The sequence below is a fragment of the Panthera uncia genome, chromosome E1 (genome assembly GCF_023721935.1).
Source record: "Panthera uncia isolate 11264 chromosome E1, Puncia_PCG_1.0, whole genome shotgun sequence".
In the NCBI taxonomy this organism is placed as follows: domain Eukaryota; kingdom Metazoa; phylum Chordata; class Mammalia; order Carnivora; family Felidae; genus Panthera; species Panthera uncia.
The window spans coordinates 38,382,785-38,407,975 of record NC_064814.1 but is presented as its reverse complement, the minus strand read 5'-3'; the positions used below and the strand labels follow the sequence as shown (position 1 = coordinate 38,407,975).

Below are 25,191 nucleotides of genomic sequence, written 5' to 3'. Positions count from 1 at the left end.
CCCATTATGAGGTAAGGAGCTTTATCTCCTCAGGGCTGAAGCATCTAGGTTTGCCCCAGGCTCCTCACTCCACCCTCTTGGGGAGTCTGCTGGGAGGGGTGTCTGGAACTAGACACCACCTGTCTCCTAATTTTCCCAACTCACTCTGAACTTTTCAAGTGACGGGGCATCTGGCCTCTGGTAGGGCTGAGAGAAGTGCGTTGGGCCCAGCATCCCACAGAGTCAGAGATGAGCCAGGATCATAAGAATCAAGGATGCATGTATTGAGCCAGAGCCTGTACACGGACACTACCAGAAGGAGACACTCCAGGGGCTCAGCCACCTTAGCTCCATTTTACAGACGAGGAAGCCGTGTCCATGCGATCTCACTCGTTGACCCAACCACAGGGCTCCTAAAGACAGCTAACTCTCCCTGACTCATTTAACCTCTTGACAACACTATTCAAGGCATCACTACTATAATCTTCATCATCCGGGTAAGGAAACTACAGCTCAGAGAGGGTAAGATTAGCTCATTCAGGTCTGCACAGCAGGTAAGAGGGGGAGTCAGAATGTTTAGTGTTTGTTTTGAAAACCTCACTTATTATTTCATGTTTACTCCTCCAGGTGCTGCCTCAGTTTCTTCTGAATAATTACTTTCTGAGTCACCAGAGGCACTGAACTGAATGACACAGATGAAAGGCACCCATTTTATTTTGCCACCTGTTTTGATCTGCACTCTTGCAAAGGTCTGTACTGACTCATGAGTCAAAGACAGGCCTTTGTTATGTTAAATAGCAGTAATTCATAACCCACATGTTTAAAAAAAGCTACGAATTTTATTTTATTTTCTTTGTACCAGGTAGGGTGGATAGCAGCATCATTTAGTCCTTACGTCAACCTTCTTGTTATCCCTATTCTACAGATGAGCAAGGAAGGGTGAGAAAGACTAGCTGAATGCCCAAAGTCATCCTGCCATCAGGTGACAGAGCCAGGATCCAGCGTGAGTGACCGTCATGTGGTTCTCAACCTAAGCTGTGAATTAGGATCACGTGGGGAGCTTTTGGAAATTAGGATGTTGTGCCCTCCCCCAGACGAACCGAGTCAGGATCTCTGGGATGCAGAGGGTAGAGCATCCGTGTCTGGTAAAGCTGATGCTCAGTGAAGGCTCAAAATTGCTGCTTTACTGGCAGAGGATTCTTTCCCACTAGCTGGTCATGCCAAGTGACTAAGTGGTGTCAACTTTCCAGAAGCCCCCTGTGGTTATGAGGGTTGCCTCAGCCTTCTTGGTGCCAGAGAGGTAAATACCAGAGCTTCCTGCCACCAGAGCTGCCCCACAGATATAATGCGAGACATTTATGTACTTTTCCATTTTCCAGTAACTCTGCTTTAAAAAATCTGTTTTTGGGGGCTCCTGGGTGGCTCAGTCGGTTGAGTGCCCGACCGGCTCAGGTCATGATCTCATGGTTCATGACTTCGAGTCCCGTGTTGGGTTCTGTGCTGACAGCTTGGAGCCTGAAGCTTGCTTCCAGTTCTGTGTCTCCCTTTCTCTCTGCCCCTCCCTCACACCTCAAAAATAAATAAACATAAAAAAATTTTTTTTAATAAAAATCTGTTCTTCTTAATTTTTAAAATTTTTAAAAAATTTTATTTTATTTTTTATTTTGAAAGAGATAGAGAGCAAGCCAGGGAGGGACAGAGAGAGAGGGAGGCAGAATCCCAAGCAGGCTCTGTGTTGTTGGTGCAGAGCCCAATGTGGGGTTTGAACTCACGAACTGTGAGATCATGACTTGAGCCGAAATCCAGAGTCGGATGCTTAACCGACTGAGCCGCCCAGGCGTCCCTCTAGTAACTCTGTTTCAAACGAAAGTGAAAAAAACCGAGTGAAATTGATTGGCAAAAATCAATGTTTTATCTAACCCAATATATATATATATATATATATATATATATATATATATATATAATTGCAACATATAATAAACATAAAAATAATAGATGTTATACATTCTTTTTTTTGTTGTTGTTTGATCAAGTCTTAGAAATCTGTCAAGTATGTTATCCTGACAGCATGTCTCACTTTGGACCAGCCTCATTTCAAGTGCTCGACAACAACAATGTGGTGAAAGTGGCTTTAGAACATTTTCTCTGGCCCTTGCTTCCACCCCTAAGGTCTCAGATTCATACAGGAATTATCACAGTATGCCCAGAGAAAGTGTCCCTCATTGGATTTTCACGGACTTCTAGGTACCAATCTATCTTATTACCTACACACAGTCTCTTCAATCTGTAATAAAAAATCTCTGCCCTCCCAAATGCCCAATGATTACCCCCATAGCATTAGCTAGTACCTCCGTCCCATCACATAATGACCATCGTTGTGTATGTATGGTGAGAATATTTAAGCTTTACTCTCTTAGTAACCATTCCACCCACTGACTCTTTACGAAGGGTCTAGCCTTGGGCAGAATTCCAGGAATTTCACTTTGGCAAGATGATAGAAGGCCAGACCTCCTCCCTTCAAACTCCTTTCTTGGTTTGTTTCTAAAAAGTGAAATGTCTTGAGAAGTAATTTGATGATATGGATCAGGAGACATAAAAAAAAATATCCATTCCCTTTGACCAAGTAATTTCCTAAGGAAATAATCTGAAAGAGTAGAGAAAGCTTCATGCCTGGAGATGCTTATCGGGGTCTTATTTACGCTATGAAAATAATTGGACACCCCCCAAATGTTCGGCGCTGGTGGGGTGATTACAGAGGCTGAGCCGAGTCTGAAGAGTGGGAAATCATGCAGCCATTTAAAACACTATCAGAAAGTCATCATAAAGGAGACTTCTTATGGAAAAACACAAAGGGGAAAGAGTAAGAATCAAAATTGTTTATGCAGGATTGTAAGCATGGAAAAATATCTCAACACAACAAAATAACAGAAAGAGAATACACCAAGGAGCTCAAAGCAGTTTTCTTTGGGTGGTATTATGATGGGCAATTTTTCCCTTCCTTTTTTCCACTTATCTGTATTTTTTTGAAACACAGTGAGTACATACTCCTTTCATAATAAAATAGGCTCTGTCATAATAAGTAAACAGAGTTAGGGGGGAAAAAGAAACTTTAAAAAGCAATTAGAAAGTCTTCTGGATGTTAGAAAAATCGTTTGGCTACGCCTCTGGGGTCCTGGGGGAGGGGAGGGAGTAGCAAAGGGGATTATGGGTGTGGAGGCTCCACTGTTGCCAGGCAGATTTGCATTTTGCACACTGATGCATCATTTCTGACAATTTGCAAAGTCTTCCTAGGGCCTTGGACTGGGGCTGCCCCTCAAACAAAAAGCCAGTTTGTGAGGAAGACCCCTCTTCAGTGGTGTTGACACAACAAACTCTTTCTTCAGCCTGGAGCTGCAAAATGGACGTATTCAGCACCCTCAGGAAGAGGCTGGACAAGGAGAGGCTCAGTTGCTCTAAGTCTAAAATTAAGTGTCTGAGAAGAACAACTATTTTCGAATCCCCTGGGCGGCAGCATCTTTCGTCTGAGTTTGAAACCCCGAGGCCTTCTAGAGTCTATGCTTTCCAAAAGGGAGCCTCATAACCTTTATTGTAAAAGAAGCTCCGAGGAGGGGCGTTGGCTGAGGCATCTTAGGAGACAGGTGTTAATGTGCCCATTTCATAGACAATGAAACTGAGGCTCAGAGGGTGTGGAGAAAGTCACTACAGGAGTGAGGGGCACGCCTGGGGTCTAAATTCAGGCCTGCCTGGCTCTGAAGCGGATGTACTTCCATTGTGTGACATCTCTGCCTTCTCTTCGGCTCTACTCTGCAGGGGCTAAGAGGGGGAGGGCATGCCTTGGAAGACAGAAAATCGGCTGCTGAGTTGGCCCCCAGTCCTGCCCAGTTAGATTTTCCCATTGCTGGGTTCTCACAGTTTAATGCAAAAAGGAAAAGAGACCTGTCCCCCAATGGCCACGGCCACATAGCCTGTTCCAAACAGACCCCATCGGCAATCAACCCAGCTGGCGCGCTGTCCTCAAAGTTGAGGAAAGGTTTGACCAAAGAGGCCATTCTTATCTGAAGGGAGGATCTTTGGCCCTCCTAAAATGAGGGGAGATGGGCTGTGTTATTTGTAGGGGTTATTTAGAATGCAGGCAACTGTTCCTTCTTCCCAAAAGAGCAACCCAACCCAAGACCACGGTGGCTCGGGTGGCTCGTGTGTCATCCTCTCCTGACAAGGATTGACAAAGGGTCCTCTGTATTCGGCAGGTGATGGGGGTCGTCTCCCTGTGGGCAGCGGAAGACTGAGGAATAACTCAGGCAAGCTGCACACATGCCGGCTGTCAGGGTGATTCACAGAGTAATTACTGAATAATACAGTGTAAACTATTAGGAGATAATAACAATAAGTCAGGATTGACTCATCGCTTTGAAAACTTGGGGCTGCCAGACCTGCCAGTTATTTGCTCTTTCTCCAAGTCTGTAAAACAGTGTAATCTGAGCCAAGTCTGGCAGCTGGATTCAAAAGAGACAGATCTATTATTCCTTTTTTTTTTTTTTTTACATTAAACTGTGAGAACCCCAGAAATGGGAAAATATTAATGCAAGCAGTTAGGCTAATATCAGCTCAAGTGTCCAGATAAAACGATAATTGTCAGCCACCTAAAACCACTAGCTATGGGGTGGGTCCTGAAAGCCAAAAATAAAGCCAGGGCAGAAGGATGGACATGCCTTGTTCTAACGGAAAGGAAAACAAAATCACATAATGAAAGCCAGAATTGCTGGAACACCTACTATGTGCCAGGTAATTTACACACGTTCCCTTCACGTTCTCACAAATTAGCAATTGGGAAAGCTTGGTCTCATTTTTGGGTTGAAGAAACTGTGGTTTAGTTTAATCTAAGTAGTGCAGGCGAAGTGACAGAGGTCGAAGGTAGGGGAGATAGGTTTCACACTCATATACGAGGGGTTTCAAAATCCAGGCATTTTCCACCACTCCGGGCTGTCCCAGGAGCTGTCTGGGTGGGTCAGGGGACGCATAAGCCTGGTTGACATCTGGGAGAACCTATACCCTTTAGGGGCTTCAAAAGAAGAAAAATGCCACGCCCTGTGGCTGCCACCAGGATTGGCCACGTGCATGACAGAAGCAGGTCCAAGCACAAGGGGGTCCCCAGCTGAGGGGCTACAGCCACATGTGCATGAAGGTGACAATGTCCAAGCTCAGAATTATTGATCAAATACTCAGGAAGCAACTATGTCACGTTAGGATTTCGGGCCACAAAGATGACGAAGACAGTCCCTACATACAGTTCAGCCTGCCAGCTCCCATCCCCAGACACACAAGTGCTACACAGAAACAGGAGACTCATAGAAGGGGGAGGAACTAAGGCAGAGTTTCCTTTCTAAAAAAAAAAAATTTAATGTTTATTTATTTTTGAGAGAGAGACAGAGCATGAGCAAGGGAGGGGCAGAGAGAGAGGGAGACACAGAATCTGAAGCAGGCTCCAGACTCTGAGCCATCGGCACAGAGCCCGACGTGGGGCTCGAACTCGTGAACCGTGAGATCATGACCGACTCAAAGTCCTACGTTTAACCAACTGAACCACCCAGGCACCTGCAGAGTTTCCTTTGCATGGAGGTGGCATTAGAGTGAAGACTTGAGGGATAATTAGGAGAGAAAAGGAAGCGTTTAGAGAGAAGAGCCTAAGTATGCAAAAGCACCAGGCACCAAAGTTCTGGGGTGCCAATGTGCTGTGGCAGAGTGGGGCATGCACAGGAGGAGGGAGAGTGTGATAAACTAGGTATACCACACACATGGTCTGGGCTTGATCTAGCAGCAGTAGGGAGATGGGCGAATGGACTGGTGATGACTCTGGGAGAGTTCCTCTCGGGGCAGGCTGGGTGCAGGATCCAGATACAGTGCCTAGAATCCAGGTCTGGAAACCAGGAGGTCTGGAGGGAGGAAGAGAGCCAAAGGGAGGGAGGGAAGGGACTGGAACAAAGGGGGAGGTTGCCCGGAAAGCCTGGGGCAGAGATCTAGGCTGTGCCCCATAGTGGAAGGAGGGAGCAGGGAGCAGTAAAGGGCTTCCCTTGGACCAGAGCTGTCTGGACCCGGGATTTCCATGGGCAGCTCCCCGGAACTGATGAGGCCCCAGCCAGCAGCTAGTTTTCCAAGGGTGGTCCTGGAGGCCTTCTGGTATTTCACCATACGTCCAAAACTTTGGAGCTAGTCTCCCTGCTGAGCTTGTCAAATATCCCCTCTGCTTCTGTCCCTGCCATTCAGCACCCCCACCCCGAGCCATTCCATGGAAGAGTGGGGCCGGGGGGTTGGGGTAGGAGCAGGGTGGTCCTGGGACAGTCACAGACCTGCATCTGCCTTCTCAACCTGCTGCTGGCCATCCCCTGGCCTCAGACACCTCCCTGCCCCCAGGCTCTCTGTCCTTCGAGACAGTTTCAGGATCATTTCAAAGCTTTAAAAAATGGGGTTTATAACTCCAGTGTCTCTAGGTCACTCATTTATTCTGTTGAGGTTCTTTATTCTTCACAAGGAAAGAGCAAGGAGAAATGCCACGTCAAGCTGAGCCAAGCCATACTGGATGAGGCCTGCAGCAAAAGGAAAAATGACTAGTACTAAGCCTATCTTTATTTAAAATGCAGATCTTTTGTTCATCGCGAGGTGTTTCTTTTCTGACCTTAATTTTGATTTTTATTTAGTTTTTGATTTTTATTTATTTATTTATTTTTTTGGAGGGGGAGAAGGTGTTTAATTCTCAGGGAAGGTCATCGGGGCTGTGAGCCCCGCCCCTGCGCCCTCAGGGCCCCGCCCCTCCTTAATTTTGATTTTTAAAAAGTACTGTATTTAGGGGCGCCTGGGTGGGTCAGTCCATTAAGCAGCTGACTCTTGATTTCAGCTCCGGTCATGCTCTCACAGTTCGTGAGATGGAGCCTCACGTCAGGCCCACTGCTGTCAGCACAGTCCACTTTGGATCTTCTGTCCCCCTCTCTCTGCCCCTCCCCTGCTCATTCTCTCTCTCGGTCTCTCTTCCTCACTCTCCCTCTTTCTCTCAATAAATAAACTTTAAAAAATGTATAAGAAGTATTGCATTTAAATCTGCTTTATCTTGAGATTTTTGGCACCCCTGAAGTTTTTGCACCCGGACAAGAGCTTCCTTTCCCCAGTGCCTGGCAGGGGCCTGAAGGAGATGAGCGCCTACTGTATGCTTTACAGGACCTGGTTGGTCCTCACAGGGCTATGGGGGGTATCATTCATCCAGTTCTGCAGGTGAGGACCGTGAAGCCCAGAAAGGTTAAGTGAGTTGCTCAAGGCTTGCCTGTGTCTGGAGAGCGATTGGCGTTTCCAGGTTCTGTCTGAGCCTCTCTCTCTCTCTCTTTGGAGAGCCGGCTGGAGCCTGACTGATTCTACAAAGCCAGGCCTGTTGATTGTGGTGTAACCTGTCACGCACGAGGTAACGGGGCTTCTGTTGGCTGCTACAAAAAGGTACCAGACGGTCAGATTTGTCAGTGTGCTCATGGCACAGAGGAGCCGGAAAGACTCTGAATCTAGACAAATAGCCTTGGTTCTTGAGACAGAAATATTCCTAGAGCAGAGAAGGGTGATTTGTCAGGCTGCCTGGGCCAGATGGAAATGTCTTCTGAGAACATCCAGCTCCCTTTTTAATTTGGGGCTCTTCAAACACCCCACCAGAGCTGGCTTTATGCTCATGAGTGGTCCTGCCCTCTCAGAGAGGGGACATGGGAGAGATAAGTGGTCCCAGGGCCCCCGTCAGGCCCTGCCATTGGCACTCCGGTGAGGGAACAGCAACAGAACCCAAAGTGCTTGGACTCTGCAGTCTAGCAGACCTGGGTTCAAACCCTGACTCCACCACTTCATAGAGTAACCATGGCTACCATTTGTTGAGGCCTGCCTAGGCCACTGGTGGCCTCACAGAGCCTCATCATGATTCTACCTTCTACGGTTGTGGAAACTGAGGCTCTGAGAAGTGTTGTTGCCCAAGGACATGCAGTGGTTAAGAGCAGAATCCAGATTTTCAACCTAAGATGGACTGACTCCAAAGTTCTTGCTAGGCTTTCCCCTGGGAAGCGTGGGACCTGGGGCAGAGCCTCAGTTTCTTCCACTGTTCAATGGGGCTAGTGATGCTGTCAGCATTTTTGTGAGGATACAATGAGGTCATGCATTTGGTGACCATCCATCGGGTGACCGTACTGCTCTGGGCCCCCGCTGGCTCTGGAAGCAGGAGGATGAGGACAGGTCTGGCAAAAGGGAACTCACAGGCTACCAGGAGAAGCTGGGAGTAAACGGAGATGGGAGCCTCCCATGAGAGATGCGTGGCGGAGGAGAGCTGGGCTGACCGGGAGGAAGGGTGTAAGCGGGTGAGACCCCCAGGGTGGCTTCTTAGAGGAGGTGACATCCAGCTTGGGTTTTGAAGAAAAGCGGGGAAAGGTGATTCCAAGCAGTAAGTGCAAATCAGAGGTACAAAGGCCCGCGTGCACGGGCATGGCCAGGGGTACTGGCGAGAGCATGCATTCCTAGCGGGGGGAATTGTTGCTGATGGTGAAAATCAGTTCTTGGGGAGGAGGGCGAACAATCTTGGATATTTTAACGGTTTGTGGCCTTCCAAAGGGTCACGGTGCACAAACAGATATACAGCATATTTGAGATACTAAAATTTCTTGGGAAGATGAGGAGAAAAAGTCTAAAAAGTCTCTCTAGGCTACAACATGGATGAACCTGGAGGATACTACGCTAAGTATGCTAGGCATAAAAGATAAATATTGCACGATTCCACTTATGCGAGGCCCCTAGAGTCGTCGAATTCATACAGAAAGAAAGTACAGTGGTAGTTGCCTGGAGCTGGGGCGTAGGGCCAAGGGGAGTTATTGTTGAATAGGTCAGAGTTTCAGCTCAGCAAAATGAACAATTCTGGAGATTTGATGTACAACAATGTGAATATACTTAATGTGATTGAACCGTACACTTAGAAATGTTTAAATGGTAAATTTTACATTATCTTTCTTTTCACCACAGTAATTTTTTTTTTAACGAAAAAAGAGAGCCTCCTTAGGAAAAAAGCAGCCATCGACAATACATGGATGAATGGTCGTGGTTATGTTCTGATAAAAAAACCTTATTTACAAAGTAGAGTGCGTTTGGATTTGGCCTGTGGGCTGCAGTTTGCTGACCCCTGCTATGCACTCAGGGGATTCAATCTGTATTTTAAGAGGCCACTTTGGCGTCTCCATTTGGATTGGAGAGAGTGTGAGATCGTGACCTGAGCCGAAGTTGGATGTTCAACCAACAAAGCCACCCAGTTGCCCCTTAATTAAGAACTTTCTGAACTTTCTAGATAAGGTGAGTAGGGCATGAATAATTATCAGCATCCCTAGCTTGCATCCGAAGAGACCAAACTCTGGCAGATGAAGAAATTGGCCCCTGACAGGGGTCCTTCCCACCCCCAGCACAGTGCCTAGCCCTCGAGGTGGGCGCCTTTTCTTTCCCTATGCCAGGCAGGCAGTGTCCTTTTTTTTTTTTTTAATGTTTAATTTACTTATTTTGAGAGAGAGAGAGAGAGGGAGAGAGAGAATCCCAAACAGGCTCCATGCTGTCAGTGCAGAGCCTGACTCGGGGTTCAGTCTCACAAACCATGAGATCATGACCTGAGCCGAAACCAAGAGTCAGACACTTAACCAACCGAGCCACCCAGGTGTGCCAGAGGCAGTGTCTTCTGAGTGGGGGTAGGATAAAGCTGCCTCTCTTTTTGACCGTGTGCACACCTAGGGCTGTGATGGCTCCAGACCCTGACACCCTGGGAAGGGAAGAGATATACCTCTTTGACATCATCTTAGCCACAGCAAGAAGAGCCAGAGCCAGATCTGGCAGTGGTGACAATCAGAGAGCTATCTGATATTCCTCTGTAGGTCATTTGCTAGCAAAATCTGCCTGCTCCCCCCACCCCCCTCCCCTGTCAAACCTCCCCCCCCCCCAACATTTCATACCTTTGATTCATTAAATCCAACTGCTGGAACTGCAGGTAACACTCAGAATTGTATTTTAAGCAGGCAAGGATTGACTGCTTTAAAGGTGGCCCCTCTAAAAAGGTTAATATTATAAATATAAATGCACCTTAAATGCCTAATACATAACCAAGTGCCACAAATGTGGAAATGTCAGCAGCGCTAAAACTCAGAAAACAAGAGAAAAAGACAGCTTGCCTCTGCTCTCTGCTGTATTTTGTGAAGGTCTGTGCTGCTAAGCCAGGCTGCCAGTTGGGCTGGTGACACACCTCCAGGTCCCCTTGTGGCCAGCGGGCCATTGGGCGTGAGTGGATCAGAGGAAAAAAACTACTGTCAGGGTCTCTTAAGCTGCCAGAGTTTGGTCTCCTCAGATGCAAGCTAGGGATGCTGATAATTATTCTTGCCCTACTCACCTTATCTAGAAAGTTCAGAAAGTTCTTAATTAAGGGGTGCTTGTGTAGCTCAGTTGGTTGAATGTTCGATTTTGGCTCAGGTCATGATCTCACGTGGCTCCTGAATTTGAGCCCCACATTGGACCTGCTGCTGTCAGCGCAGAGCCCGCTTTGGATCTTCTGTCCCCCTCTCTCTCTGACCCTTCCCCGCTCGCGCTCGCTCTCAAAAATAAATAAATCTTTAAAAAAAGCGTTCTTAATTCACTATGAATCCCACCACAAGTGTTGGGTAATGCTATTTTTCTCTAGTACCTAGATCAGGGCTCGGCACGCAGTCATTGCTCAATAAACACTCACTGAATGAACATTTCTTCTCTCTGCTTACATCTTTAAAAAACATTTTTAATGTTTATTTTTGAGAGAGAGAGGGAGACAGAGCATGAGAGGGGGAGGGGCAGAGAGAGGGAGACACAGAATCCGAAGCAGGTTCCAGGCTCTGAGCTGTCAGCACAGATCCCAATGCGAACCTACAAACTATGAGACTTGAACCTACAAACTATGAGATCATGACCTGAGCCAAAGTCAGAAACCCAACCAACTGAGCCACCCAGGGCTCCCCTTACAACTTTTTCTTCTTCCCAAGGTCTGTATTGCTTTGAAATTGGCTTTCATTAGTTTAGATTAATGCTAAAATTTCAGGTATGACTTCCCCCAGGGTGTGCTTGTGTTTTCTGGGAGATGATGTCAGAGAGAAACTTTTCTAAGATTTAAAGGAATAGATGACTAATAGTGGAATTTCAAGTGAATCAATAGTGCAGGGAAGGAGGCATTCATGATCCTCAAATTAGACTGCGGAGGGGGTGAGACTTGGTGAGACTCCGGGCACACCAAGCGAGTTCTGTGTAGTGAGTATGTGTGTGTGCGTACGTGTGTGGAGGGAGACGTGGGTGTGTGTGAATGAATATGTGCACATGTGTATGCATAGATAAGCCAGGGCCAGGATTAGGGTAAAGCAAGTGAAATGCTGGGGAGCATGGCTTAAGGAGGCACTTATTCTCGGGTGCTAACCCAGCTCTTGCGTGACCCCGGGAGTGAACGCCTCTGTAAATATCGTGTCTCTATGTGCCTCACCCTGGTCCCAGCCTTGGGATATTCACACGTGTGTAGGGAAGGGGCCTTGTTTAAAATTAGTTCAAGAGGAAGAGCCAACATCCTGATTCTAAAAAGCCTTCCAAACCAAGGACAGATTTCCTTAAATTTTGGATTTAGAGGAGATGATTAAGGTCAATCAATCCAATGGCAATCAAATGTTAATGTGCATCAAAATCACCTGGCCAAAGCTAGTTAAACCTCTAGATTCCCAGGCCCAGGCCCAGGCCCAAGATTCAGGGCTGGGGCCCTAGAATCTGCATGTTTGATAGGCATACCTGCTCCTCATTTCAAGTAATTCTGATGTGGGTTGTCCGGGACCACCCACAGAGAAACTCTTATAGTTAGGGTGATCGTGCAATTCATCATCCAAACCAGGTCGCTTTGAGAATGAAAGGAATTTGTCACAGCTTAAATCAGAGGGTGGCAACTGTGCCTGTTTCTGTAATAAATTTTATTGGAGCATAGCCACGCCATTACCCATGGCTGCAGAGTTCTAAACTGTAATGGCAGAGTTGAGTAGTTGCAACAGAGACCACATGGTTTGCAAGGCTTAAAATATTTACTCTCTGTTTTTTTTTTTTTTTTTTTTTTTTTTTTTTTTTTACAGAAACAGTTTCCAACGCCTGGTTTGGATTACTGTTCAACAAAAGTTTACCTCGCCTCCCCCAGCTCTTCCTTCTGTGGGCAGAGTATGCATCTCCATGTTGTTGATATTGGGCTTAGCCATGTCTCTTACTTTGGGTGATGGGGTGTTAGGGACATGACATGGGCTTACTCTCTTGTTCTGCTCTCATGCCAATGAGAAGAACATGTCCTGACTAGCCTGTGGGTCCATGGAGAATGAAGGATACACGAAACAGACCCAGACCCAATTCACTGTGTACAGCCAAGCCCAGCATATCCACAGACTCATGAGCGAGCATAATGGATTGTTGTTTTAAGTCATTGAATTTTAGGGTGGTTTGTTAAGCAGCATTATTACAGCAATCACTGACTGATACTGAGATACCATCAATAATTACTCTGTTTACAGGCATAATCTGGAAATGGTTACCTTATCTATAGTCTAACCATCCTCCTTGCACATAGAAGGAAGCTGAGGCTCAGAGGGGTTGGGGTTGGGCCAAGTAAATTTTGGGTAATTCCTGGCTGCCTCCCTGCACTGCATCATTCAAAATTGGGTTGTGGATACACAGCTACACAACTTCTGAAGAGAGATGCTTAGTGGTCCTTGAGATAAACTGGAGTGGGCTTAGGGTGAGGTGGGGTCAGGTTGGGATTTGCCCTGAGTGCTGATGCCCCTTTGCCAGGGTGCTGGGTAAAGGCCTGCCTCAGACCGACGATGTCTCTTGAGATGAATGCCCCTACCCACTCCTGAACAAATAAATAGCAAGAAAAATGCAACCCAAGGGAAGCAGCACCAAGAATAATTATATAGCAGTCACATATTTTGATTCAAACTTAATGTTGCTTAGCAAAAGAAAATGTGCTGTGAATAAACAGAGATCAATTCATGCCACCAGCAAGTGGCATGTGACATTAGCAGGAGATGTCCTTAAGTCCTTCTGAGAGCCTCCACAATCCCACGCCCATGCAGAACAAGGGCCCTCCCAAGGGGTTCCTTGTGAGGAAGTTTGCAAAGTGGAAGGGGCCACCTGTGAAATCCTGACTCTGGTGCTAGGGATTTAAATTGCAAACTGTTTTTTTTGTGGAGGGGTGTGTGTGTGTGTGTGTGTGTGTGTGTGTGTGTGTTTATGGGTAACTTTGTGCAAGTTTATGTGTGTGCTTGTGTTTTGTGTGTGGTTCTTGTGCAGTTCTTGGTGTCTGTATATGTTCATATGTATGTATGTGGGTTTATGTGTATGATTGTGTTGTCTGACATTGTCAGTGTCCCTCTGCTTGCTTGCTGCCCTTACCTAGAGCCTGGCCACTCCTGGGAGAGTCGGATGACCATAATACTGTCCATTGACTGGTTAAATCCACATGAGAACTGTAAGTGATCAGTAACTCTTAACTCAGCCTTCCTACCCAGAAAAGCCACAGCTCTGGTTTGGGGGCTTGCAGGGCAGGGAGGTGATTTTCCCTGATTCAGTCCATTCCATCATTTTTGTGTATCTGAGGATGACAAACCTTTGGGGAAAACCCATATCCTCTTCACAGCTCCCCTCCTGGTCCTACTCATTAATTCCAGACTGAGTCTGCCTCTATGGCTTATACCCATGATGCCATGCCACCTTCTCCTTCTTGGGGACCAGGACAGATCTGGATAGGCTGGGCAAGACAGGGTCCTGGATTGAGGTTGGGTGGGCTTGAGATGCTACTCAGAGAGACCAGAAGTTCATATACCCAAGGGACATATGCAAACTGTAGCCTAATAGGTGAGTCGAGGTCTTGTCTAGATGTGGTTTCAAGCAGCTGGACTGAGGAATAGGAGGGAAACTGAGACTGGCCAGGGACCAGGAGTCAGGAATCCAAGTTGGGGCAGGTAAGAGGGCAAGGCAGGTAAGACACAAGACTGTGAACATTCCAGAGGGGCCAGAGTCTCATACAGGGCCTGCCCAAATGGCCTAGAGCCAGGTGGGCCTGCTAACACATTCAGGGCTGGACTAGGCTGACAATTGGTGGGCTTCTCCTCTAGGAAGCTTTCCATAACAAGCCCATTGTTCTTCAACCACACATTGAACCCTGATTCTACATTCCTCAATCCTCTCCAGAGTAGCTCTGTGATTCTTAACAGATTCCACAGGCTCTTCTAAGAATTTGTTCAACTTCTCTGGACGTTTCGTCTCCTCCACGTGCTAGCTGCCTATGGTTCAAGCCACATCCTTGACACTTGTCATCGACTTGCTTCATTATATTACTGGTTTTTGCATGTGTCCAAATCTCTTATCTCCAGCCAGACTGAAAGCTCCCTTGGCACAGAAAAGTGTCTGTCTCATCTTTGCCTTCCTTCTGTGCCATACACTTGCATGGACTCAAGCCACCTTTTGACTGGTGGGTTGATGTGGCTGTCAGTATCACAAAGCCTTCTGTACATGAGAGACATTTAGCCTTAGCCATATTTTCTTCCTCTGCATCCTTCAGTGTCAAAATTCTGTGACGCTTCCACCCGCAGCCCACAGGCTCAGCGCTGCCTAGTTCTTGAGTCAACTCAGCTCCTCACTCCACCCTTCATCACCATCAGCTCCACCATCCCCAGATGTGCTCACCCAAAATGCATTGGATCTCTTCTCCATGGAAAAGTCATGGATGGATCCGTATGGAATCCCCGTGGAGCTCCTTCATCCACATTTTCCCTCCCATACCTGACTGTCCTTTACCCCTTTCTGTTTTGCAGATGATCATTCTTTAAGACGTGCATTAGCCATCACTTTCTCTGTGAAACTTTCCCTGATTCCTCCAGGCTGATTTTTGTGCTCCAGTCTCGGTCCTCCCATGGGACCTTGCTCATCTCTCCTGCTAGCACTTAGCATATCATGGTGTCAAAATCGACTTAGATGTCCAACTTCCCCATGAGACAGGAAGGCCCCTGAGACAGATGGAGCAGAGTGGAGACAAAAGCAGGGCTGGATATCAAGGGGTCAGTGGCAGGAATGTCCATTGCTGGACAGTGAGGACTATTCTGCAATACCACCAGACACATACAGGCCAGCAGCAGACAGTCACTGTTATCTGGCAGGCAGGTGGCACCAGGAAGGTCTGGAGCAGATAATAAGTTCCCAGGACACAAGTGTGGAGGTAGCTGCCAGTGGGGACAATGCCTGATCAGAAGAACTGAATAAGAATTCTGATCTGGCCTAATCTGGACACTTGCCCCTTTGTGACCTTGAGCCAATAGTTTAATCTCTTTGGGCCTTGATTTCCTTGTAAACTGGGGATAAAACTCCCTGTTTCACTGGTTTGGGGTAAAGGTTAAATGAGAAAATATGTTTAAGCAGGAGTCACAGGGCTTCCTTGACTATGGTAGATCTCTCTGGGGTCTCTCCTCCCATTTACCCCTGTTCACACATTTCTTATGTCATTTATCTTCTATTCCAGAAATGTATTTATTTATGTCTGTTTGGTGAGTAGATTGGGAATCCTTTGAGGACAGAGATGAGACTCAGTTCTGTATTCTTAGTACCTGCATGATGGGTCCCAACATACACTTGAATGAATGAATGAACAAATGAATGAATGAATGTACATTCTTAGTTGGGGGAGTCAGGCCACTATATGTATAGCAAAACCTTGTTTTTGGGGGGAGCTGAGAGCTGAGCTCGAATTAGCAAATAAAAAGGAGGTTTTTAAAGCAAAACAAAAAAAGTTTAAAAAAAAGCTTTCCAATTTATAAGCCACCAGAACTTCTAACTGCCAAAGTGTTTCCAGATAGAGGTCTTGCCAGAGAGGCTGTGGTGTATAGATAAGTCTCATTTGTAATTAGTAAGTGTCCATTTACATTCAAATGCAGTAAGGTGCTCAGACTCTTAAAAATAATCTGTTTTCTGGAGAAGGCTAAATATTACCCTGTAATCTTGAAGATTAGCAATTTTTGTTTCTTGGTAACATTTTTTCATGCCTTCCTTCAACAAGTATTTATTGAGTTCTTATTCTGTGCTAGGTACCGTACTAGGCACTGAGAACCTAACAGTGATTAAGGCAAGATGCCCTGTTCTCACATATATTATGATCTAATGAGGAGAGATAGTCAATAAATTAATGAATAAGAAAAATAGGAATGGAACATACGGAGCAGAGATTTACAACAGGGTCATGGTCATGAGCGATTGGGTGACTACTTTAAATTGGGTGGTCGGACCAGGGGGAGAGGGAATTCTTACCAGAAAGAGGAGCTGGTGCAGAGGCCTGAGGTGAACAGGAGATTGGCATATTCAAGTAGCAGAGGAGGTGGGGAGGAGGATGACGTAGTAATGTTGGAGAGGAAAGCGAAAGCTGAATCATGTAAGGCGTTATAATCTCTGGGAAATAATTTGGATTTTGTTCCAAATGCAATAGATGGGTTTAAACAGGGGAATGACATGATCTGATATATTTATTTAAAAAAGTCTCTCTGGCTCCTTCAATGGGAATGGATTTTAGGGACCAAGAATGGAAGCCAGAGACCAGTTAGGAGGTTATTCCCATAATGTGATGAAAAACAGTGGTGGCTTGGAGGAAAATGTTGGCAGCAGAGGTAGAAACATGGAGATATGCATGTACATTTCTCAGTGGATTTTGGAAGTAGAATCAATAGCCTTTGTTGATTGATTGCCAGGGGGAGAAGGCAGTGAGTTGAAGAGAGGGATACAGGTGCCTCCAAGATTTCTGGCTTGTGATAGGGTGAACCGTGGTGACGTTTTCTGAGATGGGAAAGAATCAAGGGGAGGGGACAGTCTGGGATTTTCTCTGTGTCTGCATGCATTTGTTTAGTGGACATGTGTGCACATGTGCTTGAGCAGTGGGGACAGCAGTGTTTGGGAATCAAGGGTTTAGCTCTGGCCATGCTAAGCGTCGGGTGCCTGTTAGCCATTGGATATTTGCAACTCGAGCTCTGAGAAGTGATTAAAACTGGAACTATAGATCTAGGAATTATTTACATAAGATTACCAAGGAAAAGGAGTGTAGATAAAGAAGGGAAAGAGGCCCCAGACAGAGCCCTGAAGCACTCCAATATTTAGAGTTTCAGCAAAGAAAGAAGAATTGGCAAAGGGGAGCAAGATGGAGGGGCCTGTAAGGTAGGAGTAAAACCTGAAAGTGAGCTGTCACCGAAGCCAAGAGAAGAAGAGGCTCCAGGAGAGAAGGAGGGATGGATGGTGTTGACTTCCACAGTGTGAGAATAGATAAGTGACTGACTATGGGATAACCAGTGGCCGTGGCCATGGCTTGGGTAGGGTCCGTGCTGTGTTGGGTAGGGTCCGTGCTGTGTTGGGTTGCCCACATGACTAGGATAGGAGACAGAAGTGTGGACAGCTCTGGGCACCTTTTTTTTTTTTTTTTAAAGAAATTTTCGCTGTGAAGGGGAATAGAGAGGTGGAGTGGTAGCCAAAGAGTTAAAATGGTGGCCTGTGTGCTGCAGGTAGATTTGGGAACCAGTTTACACATTGAGGGAAATGATGCCAGAGAAAGGGAGAAAGGAGCAGTGCAAGGGGGTGGGACTGAATTGCCGAGGAAGGCTCTTTGGAAAGGAGAGATAATGGCTCCTGGGGCCATAGGAGGAGAGGTGGCATTTGAAAGGGGCACAGACACTTCAGCCCTAGAAACAAGAGGGGTGATGGAGAAGATGAGTGCAGAGGACATCCCTTCAGTATGGAAATCTGAGAGCATGTGTACCTACACGCATCTAATCACATGCAAGCATGAGATAAGGACTGTGGCTGCTGTGTGTATTTTGGGGGGAAGGATGTAGGAGTTTTGAGTAGAGACTAGGAGGTGTGAATAGTCATTTTGAAGAATGGGCAAGTGAACTCACTCAGAGAGCGTAACAGGATTGCCAGGCAACACTGAATGCCAGTTTGAGATTTCTGGCCCTGAATTTAAAGCAGGACCCATTGTCCCACGAACGTGCGTTTTCCTCCGGTACCCTGCAGCAAGTGGAGAATCAGATTTAATCACGTTCAGGGCTGGCCCCGTGCAGTAAGAAGAGGCAGAGGTGGCGAGGGAATTAAAAGTGTTTGGTAGAGAGTGATTATAATGACAAAGCATGCAATCAAAGAAAGGTCAAGAGAGGGGATGGAGGTCATCATGTAGGAGTCTCGATGAGGTCACAGAATTGGGAAAGTCTGAGCACTGGCAGGAGTGAGCCAGTAGGATAAGAAGCTGTCATCAGAGGGGGATACTTAAAGTCAAGATTTCTCAAAGGTGACGCAGGCTTTGGCAATAATAGGGTCAAGATTGTGAACGTGGAGCTCCGTAGCTAAGCAGCAAGGGTGGACCATCCATGTGGATTCTGAAGTGACAGGTTGTTAGAGAGGATACAGAGAGACAGAGAGTGCGTCTCACTGAGGTAGGGGCAACAGGGAAGGTCAGCTGGTGGTAAAGGCTGCCCTGACCTCCAAGGAGCTGTGCACGCATGTGTGCAAGGGTGCACGTGTTCGCACGTGTTCACGTGTGTTTAAGTACAGAATATACATGGTTAGGAGGTAGCACTTGGGAGGGAGGGGGAGGAGATCTTTCAGCCCTTGAGTACAGATAGAAATGAAGGCGAAGGGGCTGAAATGGACCAGAAGGTGAAGGAAATATTCAGAGAAGGGTTGTAGCTGTCGAGGTGTCTTCTGCCCATAGATTGCGAGCTATGGAGGGTGCAGCACAAGGGTTGGGGGTGGGGCTAGGAAGTTCGGTGGGATCAGCAGATGTGCACAGCAGTGAGAAGATGCAGTGCCCTAGTGAGGGACACCAAGGAGTCTGGGGCTTTTACTGGGGATGGCGCTGAAGGGGTGTGGTCCCTAGAGGAGTAGTGCGATGGTCTCTCTGGAGAAGACGGGTTCACATTGGACTCTTCTTTGATTTTTTTAATGTTTATTTACTTTTGAGAGAGAGACAGAGTGCGAGTTGGGGGAGGGAGACACAGAATCCCAAAGAGGCTCCAGGTTCTGAGTTGTCAGCACAGAGCCTGACGCAGGGCTTGAACTCATGAACCACGAGGTCATGACCTGAGCCGAAGTCAGACACTCAACCGGCTGAGCCACTCAGGCGCCCCTGGATTCTTCTATCTTAAGGCTTCATGGTGGGGGTCAAAGGGGTGGGATTGAGGAAGTACCTTGTGTAAGAGTGAACCCCATCTAGAGCAGGATATCATGTGTCCTCAGGCCAGACCATTGAGGTAAACAAGAGAGTCTGGCTGGGCCACCACTGGGAGGGGCCACTTCAGTGCTTCTCAAACTTCGATATGCAAACAAAGCACAAGGATTCTGATTGGATAGGTCTGGGGTGGGATGAGGCCCAAGGTTCTGCATCTCTGATGAGCTCCCTGGGGATGCTGGTCCAAGGACCACACTTTGGGTAGTGAGGACTGTGGTCGGCTGAAGGCGGCAGCTGCTTCTCACCTGGACGTGTTGTCACACGAGAATGAAGCCTCACTGTTGTTTCCTCTTCTGATTTTTAAAGAAAAGCCAGAAATCTGGATTTTTATGTAAAATCATCCCATTTACAATTATTGGCAAATAATAAAACATTCTATAAAACACTGGAGGGCCAAACAAAGCATGCATTGCACCCCACTTACGGCGCATCAGTGTGTGATTTCTGATGGAAAGGAGTTGGGGAGCACTGGCCTGGGAGTCATCTATTTCGGGTCATAGAATTTCCTCTGCACCCGGCACTCAAGGTTACCATTCCTATGGCTTCTGAGTGTTAAAACAGTAGTTTTTCAGGCACCTGGCCTGACCTTTGCTCCTGCCAGGCTGCGTTCATCCCCACTTCTGCAAAAAGTTGTCTCTTCTGCTTCCATCATGTGGAATGAACGGCACCCCGCCCCAGTGTCTCCCGCTGACTTTCAAAGTGGTTTAGACGGTGGAGCTCCTGAAAGTCTTAGTTTTTCTTTGTGAAATGCCCTGAAATATTGACATATTTAATTCTATCATTCAGACCTGGAACGATTTTTCCAGGAGGAAATATGGCTGTATTATACGTACGCAGCTCTCTGCCACTCAAAAAAGGAATAATCACACATAAAATATTTTGAAGAAAACACATTCCTGGTTTCCCATTAGCATTTACTTCCACTTGTTTATTCTCTGCATCACCCACAGCACTCACTCTCAGACAAGTGGTAGCAGGCACCCAAAGTTTAAGAATAGTTTATGAAAAAAAAAAAGCCCTCGATATAGAAAAAATTTTACCCATTAAGCTAATGTGCTCTGGGAATGGAAACTTCTATTACTCTATTTTAGTGGTGAAAACCCTCCACTGGGCTTGTGGAATGCCAGTGTTCCAAGTAATGGAAAGTTTGCACACGTCCCGTTCATTTCTCAAAGTCTAGGTGAAAGACTCACTTTCTCTACCGAGTCTTCTTGGGTTCTGCCTGTTCTTCTTCATCGCCCTCAGCACCTCGTGCTGCATCCAAGACATACACTGAATTCCTAGTAACATGCCATCTCAGATAAGTGTTGCGGGTATCTGTCCTGCTGCCCAGCCCTAGGCTCATGCAGGCTGGGACTGTGATAAGCACCTATGCTGAGCCAGCTAAAGAACATAATCCTAACTTCTCTCCACATCTCAGGACTTTGACAACTCCTAGCCTCCCAAGAATCAGGAGACACTAAGAATCTGATGATGTTACAGCTTCTCTCTGCAAAAAAATGCCCAGCCATATGAGATTTCACCATAATATGGGGGGGGGGGCGCGGGCGGGCATGTCTTCGAACCCTCTGGATCTCCCTCATTCCTAGTATAAGGACTTTCCACTTCCCCTGTAGTGCTGAAAACACTACAGTGTCAGAAGTACTGAAGTTCTTTAAGCCTCAGTATCTGTGTCAGGAAAATGAAACAAATACCAAGATCCCCTCCCTATTATAGAGCTGGCATGCAATGTTCAATTACAGTTAGCTCCCTTCCTCTGCTCTCTTCTGTGCCTGCACGCCCTCCATACTTTCAATGGCCCACTGGCTATTGGAGACTGACCAGGCATTTGGATAGCATGACCTACCCCACTGCAGACGTAAGAGCAAGGAGGTCAAAGCCTGCCTGGAACTTTCCCCTTCAACACACCATCTCCTCTCAGGCTGCCATACTAAGCCATTCAGAAAACATTAGCCCCCAGGTGGAGATCTTTCTGCACAAGTCTTTCAACCTCTCCTGATCAATCTTGCCCCTGTTACATGGTCCCTCATCTCCAAGGTCCTGAGCTTACTCTCAGGTGGATCTTCCCTCTGAGCAAACCCCCACCTCCTAGCAGCTCTGTCGTATGTGCTGAAGGCTCATGTTCCCCCTGTTTCCAAGCTGTTCCCATGATTGCAAAATGTTTGATTGTGGAGCCTGTCAAAAAGCATTCATAATGCAACTTTATTTCGCGGAGAAAATTTCCATGGGAAATCAAAGTCTCGGGAGGGCTGGTGCCCTGCATTTACAATCCTTGGGCATTTTAGAGCTTTTCTGGAGGATTCCTTTATCCTTGCACTCAAAGCAGGGTGGAGGGGACTCTGGGGATGGCGTGGGGTGCCGGGGGAGATGACGAGTGAGAAGTCAGAGAACTGGGGTCTGGTCCTGTTCACGAATGACTGTGTGACCAGGAGCAAGTTTGCTGGCAGTTGGTCCTTAATGCCATCTTCCTTCTGCAGTGCCTTTGTGATGCCTCGTCCTCAATCTCCTATATAGTCCTCCCCTCTAGCTTTCATCTTGTTACTTATCTTATCTCCCTGTGTGAGCCCCTCTGCTCCAGCAGTTCCATTGCAGCCCCATCCCCCAGGGATGACTCCACAGTCACTATCTGTATCCATCCCCATCTCCAACTTTACCACCATAAGGACATCTTGCAGGCACGCAAAGATCAAACCCGGCACACCCAGCACCAACACGCAGTCTTTCCTGCAACCCCTTCTTTCTTCTAGGTTTTCTGTCTCAGTTATTAGTGTTCTTCTTCTCTTCAGGAACAATAGGTCTTGGGAAATGTCTAATCAGCCCCTCCATCGAAGTCTGTCCAACATGCACTGAACTGGAGTGTGAGATGCCTTGGCAGCTGCCCAACATGGTCTATGACTGCTCACCTGGACCCTTCCAGAGCTCTCCTCCCTAATCTCTTCTTCCCCTGGCAGCCAGCTTTTCCTGTTTCCTCCTCACTAGCAGTGAGGTCTTGGGTGATTAAGGCAATTCTCCCCACTTCCCTAAGATGGAAAGATTCAGAGAAGATGATCCCATAAGACCCTTCTGGCCCCATTGGTCTTTCATTCAGTTACTGTCTAACTCCACTGCTCAGCACCCCGTGACAGAATCTTGCCCCTGGGTTCTTTCCTCTTCTCCAATCTCCTCCCAACTGTTTCCAGGAGAACCTTCCAAGACTGGAGGAAATCTTACAGTGTCCTCCATGAGTTATTCCTGCCTGCCTCCCCCTCTGGCTTCAAGGTACTTCCCCAGGTGCTTTTAGTTCAAGGTACACATCAGTGCTCCATAAAAACTCACACTCACTGGAGGGGGGCTCTCATCCCTCTGCACCTGCGTTTTTTCTTCCAGCTGTTGGAGTCTCTTTCCTCACTCCCTTTCCTACTCTGTCCATGGTCCTTTACCTTCTCTTCCCTGGGGTCTGTTGGTAAACTTGTCCTTATTCTTAAGGACCAGGTCAAGCCTCACACTTCCTCTGGTTAACAGCATTTACACATCTGCCCCCACTTACACGTCTGCCTCCCACTGGCTTCTAAGCTCCTTAAAAATCCTGATAATGCATTCCCAGAGCCCAGCATGATCCTGGCACAAAACACAGGTTCAATAATTGTATTTTGACTGAATGGTTCCCTAAATCTATGAAATAACATCTATGACAACCTTCTTATTTTGCCATTTAAGACACTTTCCACTCTGGATCTGCTCACTGTTAGTTAGCCTTCCGTGAAGGCACTTAAGTCTCCACACCATTCACTCTTCCATAATCATGGCCTGAGCACACCCACCACCACTGTAGGACCTCCTGCCTTCCGACCTCCACCCCCTTCTCATCTGTCCTTGGAGGCCCAACCTGATGTCACTTCTTCCTTTTTTTTATTCTCAAGCCAGGACTCACCCCCTCACCCCCCTCCTTAGGACTTCCATAGGCCTTTGATCCACTTTTTAATTTCCTAACACTTTGGGCCTTGGAATAGAGTGATGAGGTAAATTTAATTCATCTGGTAATTACTTGCTTTTTGGGACACTCTGGCCACGTACAGGGTCGCCATCAAGTGGTAGTTATCCTGTGTACTATGGGTCTGTTAACACTCTCCCAGTGATGGTCCATGGGTATCTTAAAATTCATTCATCTCCATCTCTCCATCCCCACAGCAATTCTCTAGTGGCCACCACCCATCTCTCCCCTGGACCACGGCAAGAGCCTCCAACTGGTCTTGTGGCCACTGCAGCCAGTGTGCACACCTGACCAAGTCACCTCCTGCTTAAAATCTTCCATGACTTCCCATTGCTCTTGGAATAAAGGCCCAAACCCTCACTAGGGTCTGTCACACCCCTCTGCCCCTCCATCCCCATACCCAGTGTCGTCCCCCATGTTCTCTGCTGCCCCTTCCAAGTGCTCTGGATCCTTTCCCACTTGAGGGCCAGGCCAGGCTGTTTCTCTGCAGGGAACATTCTCCTCTTCAGCTTTCCATGGTGAGCCTGGTGACCCCCTCCCCATCCCTCTGATCTCTGCTCAAGCCTCTCACTCTCCCCACATGCCAGCTCCCTTGATTACACACTCTGTGTTTGCCAGCCTGTCAACCTCCTGGCATAATTATTTGGGAGGAAGAGGCCATGTCTTTTTATGCACCACTGTCCCCTCTCCCTGCTCTTCCCCACACACATGCACCTAGCTCAGCATTCAGCAGAGCAGACACTTGGGACATGAGCACTGGTGTGCATGTGTTGCCCATAGCAGACCGAGAGAAGCGTCTGCATCTTATTCACCTTGGCTGGGAGCAAGAAGGACGTTGTATATGTGTCCATGTGAGTCGGGGTGAGTGTAGGTATATCCAGAATTTCAGCTGGTGGCAGATAAAATAAAAGCACTAAAGCCCATGCACACAAAGTTGAGAAGCAGAACTGGAGGAACAGTCTGGAGTCAAAGCTCCTGTGAGCAGGACATAGCATAGGCTCGTGCCTAGGGCTCCAATGCAGCCTGTCCCAAGAGATTCTGGGGCAGGATTTGCTATTGGCCATGGGAAAAGCATTGGGGGATGGGTCATTTAAAGGACCAGGCTTCTGCCTGTTTCGGATTCTGTGTCTCCCTCTCTCTGACCCTCCCCTGTTCATGCTCTCTCTCTGTCTCAAAAACAAATAAACGTTAAAAAAAAAATTAAAGGACCAGGCTTCTTCCTCCTAGGATGTGCTTTACACTCCTTATACTCATAGCTTTTGATATTATAAATTATTTGAATGTAGGGATTGTGTTCTATCTTGGTTTCCTCTGCTGCCATAACAGCTCTTGACAAATAGTAGAAGTTTCGTAAACATTGGCTGAATTGGATTGAGTTTATCCCGATCACCGCCTGAGCCCTGGTAAGATTCACTTATTCATTCGACATTTACTGCACAACTACTATTCATTTATTCATTCAACATTTACTGTATACCCACTGTTTGCCAGACCTGGGGCTACAGTTGTGAAGGAGGCAGATGAGTTTTCTGTGTGCTTAGAGTGTAGAGGGAATTGGACAGTACAATCAGTGCTGGGCCAGGAAAGATCAGGAGGCAATGGGATCCCAAAGAAGGGGAAATTAACAGAGACCTGGGTGGGGGGGGAGGTAGTGATCAGGGAAGACTGCCTGGAGAAAGTGTTTCCTAAGCTGAGACTTGACAGAGGAGTAGGAATCAGCCAGGAGTGGGGAAGTATCTGAGACAGGGAAAAAGCATCTGAAGAGGTTGAGAAAATTCCACATCATTCACTCATTCACCATGGCAGGAGTGAAAAGATTGCCCTGATAACAGGAGGTGCTGGACCAGGCACTTTAAGAAACTCATTTTTAGTGAGTTTCCAGGACAGTCCTATGTATGGATCATCATTC

The 25,191-nt window shown here is 47.1% G+C and overlaps 1 long non-coding RNA gene across 1 annotated transcript; it reads left to right on the top strand.

The window, feature by feature from the left end:
- The first annotated feature begins 62 nt into the window (after positions 1 to 62).
- Positions 63 to 1,157, top strand: LOC125926813 (uncharacterized). The gene is made up of 3 exons (XR_007459172.1): positions 63 to 476; positions 607 to 728; positions 905 to 1,157. It is a non-coding gene; the product is annotated as an uncharacterized LOC125926813 (long non-coding RNA).
- Positions 1,158 to 25,191: the final 24,034 nt, after the last annotated feature.